The sequence below is a fragment of the Heterodontus francisci genome, unplaced genomic scaffold (assembly GCF_036365525.1).
Source record: "Heterodontus francisci isolate sHetFra1 unplaced genomic scaffold, sHetFra1.hap1 HAP1_SCAFFOLD_54, whole genome shotgun sequence".
Taxonomy (NCBI): Eukaryota; Metazoa; Chordata; class Chondrichthyes; order Heterodontiformes; family Heterodontidae; genus Heterodontus; species Heterodontus francisci.
Genome location: NW_027140250.1, coordinates 6,261,852 through 6,273,980, shown reverse-complemented (window position 1 = coordinate 6,273,980; position 12,129 = coordinate 6,261,852).

Sequence of the window (12,129 nt, the reverse complement as noted above, 5' to 3'; positions counted from 1 at the left end):
GGATCCTGATACACTGTGAAAAGCCCATACACACCTGGCTGGATCCTGATACACTTTGAAAACCCCCATACACACCGGGCTGGATCCTGATCCACTGTGAAAACCCCAAACACACCTGGCAGGATCCTGATACACTGTGAAAACCCAAAGACACCTGGCAGGATCCTGATCAACTGTGAAACCCTATGCACACCTGGCAGGATCCTGGCCCACTGTGAAATCCCCACACACACCTGGCAGGATCCTGTTACACTGTGGAAACCCCATACACATCTGGCAGGATCCTGATCCACTGTGAAAACCCCATACACACCTGGCAGGATCCTGATACACTGTGAAAACCCCATACACGCCTGGCAGGATCCTGAAAAACTGTGATACCCCATACACACCTGGCAGGATCCTGACACACTGTGAAAAACCCATACACACCTGGCAGGATCCCGATCCACTGTGAAAACCTATACACATCTGGCAGGGTCCTGACACACTGTGAAAACCCTGTACACACCTGGCAGGATCCTGATCCACTGTGAAAACCCCATACACAACTGGCAGATCCTGATCCACTGTGAAACCCCATTCACATCTGGCAGGATCCTGATACACTGTGAAAACCCCATACACACCTGACAGGATCCTGATACATTGTGAAAACCCCATACACAACTGGCAGTATCCTGATACACTGTGAAAACCCCTATACACACTGGCAGGATCCTGATGCACTGTGAAAACCCCATACACACCTGACAGGATCCTGATACACTGTGAAAACCCCATACACACCTGGCAAGACCCTGATACACTGCGAAAACCCCATACACACTTGGCAAGTTCCTGATACACTGTGAAAACCCCATACACACCTGGCAGGACCATGATGCACTGTGAAAACCACATGAACACCTGGCAGGATCCTGATCCACTGTGAAACCCCATTCACATCTGGCAGGATCCTGATGCACTGTGAAAACCCCATACACACCTGACAGGATCCTGATACACTGTGAAAACCCCATACACAACTGGCAGGATCCTGATACACTGTGAAAACCCCACACACACGGCAGGATCCTGATGCACTGTGAAAACCCCATACACACCTGACAGGATCCTGATACTCTGTGAAAACCCCATACACACCTGGCAAGACCCTGATACACTGTGAAACCCCCATACACACCTGGCAAGTTCCTGATACACTGTTAAATACCCATACACACCTGGCAGGACCATGATGCACTGTGAAAACCCCATACACACCTGGCAGGATACTGATCCAGTGTGAAATCCCCAAACAAACCTGGCAGGATCCTGATACACTATGAAACCCCCATACACACCTGGCAGGATTCTGATACACTGTGAAAACCTCAAACACACCTGGCAGGATCCTGATATAAATGTGAAAACCATACACACCTGGCAGGATCCTGATCCACTGTGAAAACCCATACACACCTGGCAAAATACTGATCCACTATGAAAACCCCACACACACCTGGCAGGATTCTCTTACACTGTGGAAACCCCATACACATCTGGCAGGATCCTGATCCGCTGTGAAATCCCCACACACACCTGGCAGGATCCTGTTACACTGTGGAAACCCCATACACATCTGGCAGGATCCTGATCCACTGTGAAAACCCCATACACACCTGGCAGGATCCTGATACACTGTGAAAACCCCATACACGCCTGGCAGGATCCTGAAAAACTGTGATACACCATACACACCTGGCAGGATCCTGACACACTGTGAAAAACCCATACACACCTGGCAGGATCCCGATCCACTGTGAAAACCTATACACATCTGGCAGGGTCCTGACACACTGTGAAAACCCCGTACACACCTGGCAGGATCCTGATCCACTGTGAAAACCCCATACACAACTGGCAGATCCTGATCCACTGAGAAAACCCCATTCACATCTGGCAGGATCCTGATACACTGTGAAAACCCCATGCACACCTGACAGGATCCTTATACATTGTGAAAACCCCATACACAACTGGCAGTATCCTGATACACTGTGAAAACCCCATACACACCTGGCAGGATCCTGATACACAGTGAAAACCCCATGCACACCTGGCAGGATCCTGATACACTGTGAAAACCCCATACACACCTGGCAGGATCCTGATCCACTGTGAAAACCCCATACACACCTGGCAGGAAACAGATACACTGTGAAAACCCCATACACTCCTGGCAGGATCCTGATACACTGTGAAAACCCCATATACACCTGGCAGGATCCTGATACACTGTGAAAACACCATGCACACCTGGCAGGATCCTGATGCACTGTGAAACCCCATACACATCTGGCAGGATCCTGACACACTGTGAAAACCCCATACACACCTGGCAGGTTCCCGATACACTGTGAAAACCCCATACACACCTGGCAAGACGCTGATACACTGTGAAAACCCCACACACACCTGGCAGGATCCTGATACACTGTGAAAACCCCACACACACCTGGCAGGATCCTGATACACTGTGAAAACCCCATACACACCTGGCAGGACCATGATGCACTGTGAGAACCCCATGAACACCAGGCAGGCTCCAGATACACAGTGAAACCCCATCCACTCCTGGAAGGATCCTGATACACTGTGAAACGCCATACACACCTGGCAGGATCCTGATACACTGTGAAAAGCCCATACACACCTGGCTGGATCCTGATACACATTGAAAACCCCCATACACACCTGGCTGGATCCTGATCCACTGTGAAAACCCCAAACACACCTGGCAGGATCCTGATACACTGTGAAAACCCAAAGACACCTGGCAGGATCCTGATCAACTGTGAAACCCGATGCACACCTGGCAGGATCCTGGCCCACTGTGAAATCCCCACACACACCTGGCAGGATCCTGTTACACTGTGGAAACCCCATACACATCTGGCAGGATCCTGATCCACTGTGAAAACCCCATACACACCTGGCAGGATCCTGATACACTGTGAAAACCCCATACACGCCTGGCAGGATCCTGAAAAACTGTGATACACCATACACACCTGGCAGGATCCTGACACACTGTGAAAAACCCATACACACCAGGCAGGATCCCGATCCACTGTGAAAACCTATACACATCTGGCAGGGTCCTGACACACTGTGAAAACCCCGTACACACCTGGCAGGATCCTGATCCACTGTGAAAACCCCATACACAACTGGCAGATCCTGATCCACTGTGAAACCCCATTCACATCTGGCAGGATCCTGATACACTGTGAAAACCCCATACACACCTGACAGGATCCTGATACATTGTGAAAACCCCATACACAACTGGCAGTATCCTGATACACTGTGAAAACCCCTATGCACACTGGCAGGATCCTGATGCACTGTGAAAACCCCATACACACCTGACAGGATCCTGATACACTGTGAAAACCCCATACACACCTGGCAAGACCCTGATACACTGTGAAAACCCCATACACACTTGGCAAGTTCCTGATACACTGTGAAAACCCCATACACACCTGGCAGGACCATGATGCACTGTGAAAACCGCATGAACACCAGACAGGATCCTGATACACAGTGAAACCCCATACACACCTGGCAGGATCCTGATACACTGTGAAACCCCATACACACCTGGCAGGATCCTGATCCACTGTGAAACCCCATTCACATCTGGCAGGATCCTGATGCACTGTGAAAACCCCATACACAACTGGCAGGATCCTGATACACTGTGAAAAACCCACACACACGGCAGGATCCTGATGCACTGTGAAAACCCCATACACACCTGACAGGATCCTGATACTCTGTGAAAACCCCATACACACCTGGCAAGACCCTGATACACTGTGAAACCCCCATACACACCTGGCAAGTTCCTGATACACTGTTAAATACCCATACACACCTGGCAGGACCATGATACACTGTGAAAACCCCATACACACTTGGCAAGTTCCTGATACACTGTGAAAACCCCATACACACCTGGCAGGACCATGATGCACTGTGAAAACCGCATGAACACCAGACAGGATCCTGATACACAGTGAAACCCCATACACACCTGGCAGGATCCTGATACACTGTGAAACCCCATACACACCTGGCAGGATCCTGATCCACTGTGAAACCCCATTCACATCTGGCAGGATCCTGATGCACTGTGAAAACCCCATACACAACTGGCAGGATCCTGATACACTGTGAAAAACCCACACACACGGCAGGATCCTGATGCACTGTGAAAACCCCATACACACCTGACAGGATCCTGATACTCTGTGAAAACCCCATACACACCTGGCAAGACCCTGATACACTGTGAAACCCCCATACACACCTGGCAAGTTCCTGATACACTGTTAAATACCCATACACACCTGGCAGGACCATGATGCACTGTGAAAACCCCATACACACCTGGCAGGATACTGATCCAGTGTGAAATCCCCAAACAAACCTGGCAGGAACCTGATACACTATGAAACCCCCATACACACCTGGCAGGATTCTGATACACTGTGAAAACCTCAAACACACCTGGCAGGATCCTGATATAAATGTGAAAACCCATACACACCTGGCAGGATCCTGATCCACTGTGAAAACCCATACACACCTGGCAAAATCCTGATCCACTGCGAAAACCCCACACACACATGGCAGGATTCTCTTACACTGTGGAAACCCCATACACATCTGGCAGGATCCTGATCCGCTGTGAAATCCCCACACACACCTGGCAGGATCCTGTTACACTGTGAAAACCCCATACACGCCTGGCAGGATCCTGAAAAACTGTGATACACCATACACACCTGGCAGGATCCTGACACACTGTGAAAAACCCATACACACCTGGCAGGATCCCGATCCACTGTGAAAACCTATACACATCTGGCAGGGTCCTGACACACTGTGAAAACCCCGTACACACCTGGCAGGATCCTGATCCACTGTGAAAACCCCATACACAACTGGCAGATCCTGATCCACTGTGAAACCCCATTTACATCTGGCAGGATCCTGATACACTGTGAAAACCCCATGCACACCTGACAGGATCCTGATACATTGTGAAAACCCCATACACAACTGGCAGTATCCTGATACACTGTGAAAACCCCTATACACACCTGGCAGAATCCTGATGCACTGTGAAAACCCCATACACACCTGACAGGATCCTGATACACTGTGAAAACCCCATGCTCACCTGGCAGGACCCTGATACACTGTGAAAACCCCATACACACTTGGCAAGTTCCTGATACACTGTGAAAACCCCATACACACCTGGCAGGACCATGATGCACTGTGAAAACCACATGAACACCAGGCAGCATCCTGATACACAGTGAAACCCCATACACACCTGGCAGGATCCTGATACACTGTGAAACCCCATACACACCTGGCAGGATCCTGATCCACTGTGAAACCCCATTCACATCTGGCAGGATCCTGATGCACTGTGAAAACCCCATACACACCTGACAGGATCCTGATACACTGTGAAAACCCCATACACAACTGGCAGGATCCTGATACACTGTGAAAACCCCACACACACGGCAGGATCCTGATGCACTGTGAAACCCCATACACATCTGGCAGGATCCTGACACACTGTGAAAACCCCATACACACCTGGCAGGTTCCCGATACACTGTGAAAACCCCATACACACCTGGCAAGACGCTGATACACTGTGAAAACCCCACACACACCTGGCAGGATCCTGATACACTGTGAAAACCCCACACACACCTGGCAGGATCCTGATACACTGTGAAAACCCCATACACACCTGGCAGGACCATGATGCACTGTGAGAACCCCATGAACACCAGGCAGGCTCCAGATACACAGTGAAACCCCATCCACTCCTGGAAGGATCCTGATACACTGTGAAATGCCATACACACCTGGCAGGATCCTGATACACTGTGAAAAGCCCATACACACCTGGCTGGATCCTGATACACATTGAAAACCCCCATACACACCTGGCTGGATCCTGATCCACTGTGAAAACCCCAAACACACCTGGCAGGATCCTGATCAACTGTGAAACCCGATGCACACCTGGCAGGATCCTGGCCCACTGTGAAATCCCCACACACACCTGGCAGGATCCTGTTACACTGTGGAAACCCCATACACATCTGGCAGGATCCTGATCCACTGTGAAAACCCCATACACACCTGGCAGGATCCTGATACACTGTGAAAACCCCATACACGCCTGGCAGGATCCTGAAAAACTGTGATACACCATACACACCTGGCAGGATCCTGACACACTGTGAAAAACCCATACACACCAGGCAGGATCCCGATCCACTGTGAAAACCTATACACATCTGGCAGGGTCCTGACACACTGTGAAAACCCCGTACACACCTGGCAGGATCCTGATCCACTGTGAAAACCCCATACACAACTGGCAGATCCTGATCCACTGTGAAACCCCATTCACATCTGGCAGGATCCTGATACACTGTGAAAACCCCATACACACCTGACAGGATCCTGATACATTGTGAAAACCCCATACACAACTGGCAGTATCCTGATACACTGTGAAAACCCCTATGCACACTGGCAGGATCCTGATGCACTGTGAAAACCCCATACACACCTGACAGGATCCTGATACACTGTGAAAACCCCATACACACCTGGCAAGACCCTGATACACTGTGAAAACCCCATACACACTTGGCAAGTTCCTGATACACTGTGAAAACCCCATACACACCTGGCAGGACCATGATGCACTGTGAAAACCGCATGAACACCAGACAGGATCCTGATACACAGTGAAACCCCATACACACCTGGCAGGATCCTGATACACTGTGAAACCCCATACACACCTGGCAGGATCCTGATCCACTGTGAAACCCCATTCACATCTGGCAGGATCCTGATGCACTGTGAAAACCCCATACACAACTGGCAGGATCCTGATACACTGTGAAAAACCCACACACACGGCAGGATCCTGATGCACTGTGAAAACCCCATACACACCTGACAGGATCCTGATACTCTGTGAAAACCCCATACACACCTGGCAAGACCCTGATACACTGTGAAACCCCCATACACACCTGGCAAGTTCCTGATACACTGTTAAATACCCATACACACCTGGCAGGACCATGATGCACTGTGAAAACCCCATACACACCTGGCAGGATACTGATCCAGTGTGAAATCCCCAAACAAACCTGGCAGGAACCTGATACACTATGAAACCCCCATACACACCTGGCAGGATTCTGATACACTGTGAAAACCTCAAACACACCTGGCAGGATCCTGATATAAATGTGAAAACCCATACACACCTGGCAGGATCCTGATCCACTGTGAAAACCCATACACACCTGGCAAAATCCTGATCCACTGCGAAAACCCCACACACACATGGCAGGATTCTCTTACACTGTGGAAACCCCATACACATCTGGCAGGATCCTGATCCGCTGTGAAATCCCCACACACACCTGGCAGGATCCTGTTACACTGTGAAAACCCCATACACGCCTGGCAGGATCCTGAAAAACTGTGATACACCATACACACCTGGCAGGATCCTGACACACTGTGAAAAACCCATACACACCTGGCAGGATCCCGATCCACTGTGAAAACCTATACACATCTGGCAGGGTCCTGACACACTGTGAAAACCCCGTACACACCTGGCAGGATCCTGATCCACTGTGAAAACCCCATACACAACAGGCAGATCCTGATCCACTGTGAAACCCCATTTACATCTGGCAGGATCCTGATACACTGTGAAAACCCCATGCACACCTGACAGGATCCTGATACATTGTGAAAACCCCATACACAACTGGCAGTATCCTGATACACTGTGAAAACCCCTATACACACCTGGCAGAATCCTGATGCACTGTGAAAACCCCATACACACCTGACAGGATCCTGATACACTGTGAAAACCCCATACTCACCTGGCAAGACCCTGATACACTGTGAAAACCCCATACACACTTGGCAAGTTCCTGATACACTGTGAAAACCCCATACACACCTGGCAGGACCATGATGCACTGTGAAAACCACATGAACACCAGGCAGCATCCTGATACACAGTGAAACCCCATACACACCTGGCAGGATCCTGATACACTGTGAAACCCCATACACACCTGGCAGGATCCTGATCCACTGTGAAACCCCATTCACATCTGGCAGGATCCTGATGCACTGTGAAAACCCCATACACACCTGACAGGATCCTGATACACTGTGAAAACCCCATACACAACTGGCAGGATCCTGATACACTGTGAAAACCCCACACACACGGCAGGATCCTGATGCACTGTGAAAACCGCATACACACCTGACAGGATCCTGATACTCTGTGAAAACCCCATACACACCTGGCAAGACCCTGATACACTGTGAAACCCCCATACACACCTGGCAAGTTCCTGATACACTGTTAAATACCCATACACACCTGGCAGGACCATGATGCACTGTGAAAACCCCATACACACCTGGCAGGATACTGATCCAGTGTGAAATCCCCAAACAAACCTGGCAGGATCCTGATACACTATGAAACCCCCATGCACACCTGGCAGGATTCTGATACACTGTGAAAACCTCAAACACACCTGGCAGGATCCTGATATAAATGTGAAAACCCATACACACCTGGCAGGATCCTGATCCACTGTGAAAACCCATACACACCTGGCAAAATCCTGATCCACTGCGAAAACCCCACACACACCTGGCAGGATTCTCTTACACTGTGGAAACCCCATACACATCTGGCAGGATCCTGATCCGCTGTGAAATCCCCATACACACCTGGCAGTATCCTGATCCACTGTGAAAACCCCATACACACCTGGCAGGACACTGAGACACTTTGAATAATCCATACACAACTGGAAGGATCCTGATACACTGTGAAAAACCCATACACACCTGGCAGGTTCCTGATCCACTGTGAAACTCCATTCACATCTGGCAGGATCCTGATCCACTGTGAAACCCCATTCACATCTGGCAGGATCCTGATCCACTGTGAAACCCCATTTACATCTGGCAGGATACTGATACACTGTGAAAACCCCATACACACCTGGCATGATCCTGATACACTGTGAAAACCCCATACACACCTTGCAGGATCCTGATACACTGTGAAAACACCATACACGCCTGGCAGGATCCTGATACACTGTGAAAACCCCATACTCAGCTGGCAGGATCCTGATCCACTGTGAAAACCCCATGCACACCTGGCAGGATCCTGTTACACAGTGAAAACCCCATACACACCTGGCAGGATCCTGTTGGACTGTGAAAACCCCAAACTCACCTGGCAGGATCCTGATCCACTGTGAAAACCCCATACACACCTGGCAGGCCCCTGATACACTGTGAATATCCTGCAAACACCTGGCTGATCCTGATGCACTGCGAAACCCGATGCACACCTGGCAGGATCCTGATAATCTGTGAAAAACCCATACACACCTGGCAGGATCCTGATCCACTGTGAAACCCCATTCACATCTGGCAGGATCCTGATGCACTGTGAAAACCCCATACACACCTGACAGAATCCTGATACACTGTGAAAACCCCATACACAACTGGCAGGATCCTGATACACTGTGAAAACCCCACACACACGGCAGGATCCTGATGCACTGTGAAAACCCCATACACACCTGACAGGATCCTGATACTCTGTGAAAACCCCATGCACACCTGGCAAGACCCTGATACACTGTGAAACCCCCATACACACCTGGCAAGTTCCTGATACACTGTTAAATACCCATACACACCTGGCAGGACCATGATGCACTGTGAAAACCCCATACACACCTGGCAGGATACTGATCCAGTGTGAAATCACCAAACAAACCTGGCAGGATCCTGATACACTATGAAACCCCCATACACACCTGGCAGGATTCTGATACACTGTGAAAACCTCAAACACACCTGGCAGGATCCTGATATAAATGTGAAAACCCATACACACCTGGCAGGATCCTGATCCACTGTGAAAACCCATACACACCTGGCAAAATCCTGATCCACTATGAAAACCCCACACACACCTGGCAGGATTCTCTTACACTGTGGAAACCCCATACACATCTGGCAGGATCCTGATCCGCTGTGAAATCCCCATACACACCTGGCAGTATCCTGATCCACTGTGAAAACCCCATACACACCTGGCTGGACACTGAGACACTTTGAATAATCCATACACAACTGGAAGGATCCTGATCCGCTGTGAAATCCCCATACACACCTGGCAGTATCCTGACACACTGTGAAATCCCCATACACACCTGGCAGGTTCCTGATACACTGTGAAAACCCCATACACACCTGGCAAGACGCTGATACACTGTGAAAACCCCACACACACCTGGCAGGATCCTGATACACTGTGAAAACCCCACACACACCTGGCAGGATCCTGATACACTGTGAAAACCCCATACACACCTGGCAGGACCATGATGCACTGTGAGAAACCCATGAACACCAGGCAGGCTCCAGATACACAGTGAAACCCCACCAACTCCTGGAAGGATCCTGATACACTGTGAAACGCCATACACACCTGGCAGGATCCTGATACACTGTGAAAAGCCCATACACACCTGGCTGGATCCTGATACACTTTGAAAACCCCCATACACACCGGGCTGGATCCTGATCCACTGTGAAAACCCCAAACACACCTGGCAGGATCCTGATACACTGTGAAAACCCAAAGACACCTGGCAGGATCCTGATCAACTGTGAAACCCTATGCACACCTGGCAGGATCCTGGCCCACTGTGAAATCCCCACACACACCTGGCAGGATCCTGTTACACTGTGGAAACCCCATACACATCTGGCAGGATCCTGATCCACTGTGAAAACCCCATACACACCTGGCAGGATCCTGATACACTGTGAAAACCCCATACACGCCTGGCAGGATCCTGAAAAACTGTGATACCCCATACACACCTGGCAGGATCCTGACACACTGTGAAAAACCCATACACACCTGGCAGGATCCCGATCCACTGTGAAAACCTATACACATCTGGCAGGGTCATGACACACTGTGAAAACCCCGTACACACCTGGCAGGATCCTGATCCACTGTGAAAACCCCATACACAACTGGCAGATCCTGATCCACTGTGAAACCCCATTCACATCTGGCAGGATCCTGACACACTGTGAAAACCCCATACACACCTGACAGGATCCTGATCCACTGTGAAAACCCATACACACCTGGCAAAATCCTGATCCACTATGAAAACCCCACACACACCTGGCAGGATTCTCTTACACTGTGGAAACCCCATACACATCTGGCAGGATCCTGATCCGCTGTGAAATCCCCATACACACCTGGCAGTATCCTGATCCACTGTGAAAACCCCATACACACCTGGCTGGACACTGAGACACTTTGAATAATCCATACACAACTGGAAGGATCCTGATCCGCTGTGAAATCCCCATACACACCTGGCAGTATCCTGACACACTGTGAAAACCCCATACACACCTGGCAGGTTCCTGATACACTGTGAAAACCCCATACACACCTGGCAAGACGCTGATACACTGTGAAAACCCCACACACACCTGGCAGGATCCTGATACACTGTGAAAACCCCACACACACCTGGCAGGATCCTGATACACTGTGAAAACCCCATACACACCTGGCAGGACCATGATGCACTGTGAGAAACCCATGAACACCAGGCAGGCTCCAGATACACAGTGAAACCCCATCCACTCCTGGAAGGATCCTGATACACTGTGAAACGCCATACACACCTGGCAGGATCCTGATACACTGTGAAAAGCCCATACACACCTGGCTGGATCCTGATACACTTTGAAAACCCCCATACACACCGGGCTGGATCCTGATCCACTGTGAAAACCCCAAACACACCTGGCAGGATCCTGATACACTGTGAAAACCCAAAGACACCTGGCAGGATCCTGATCAACTGTGAAACCCTATGCACACCTGGCAGGATCCTGGCC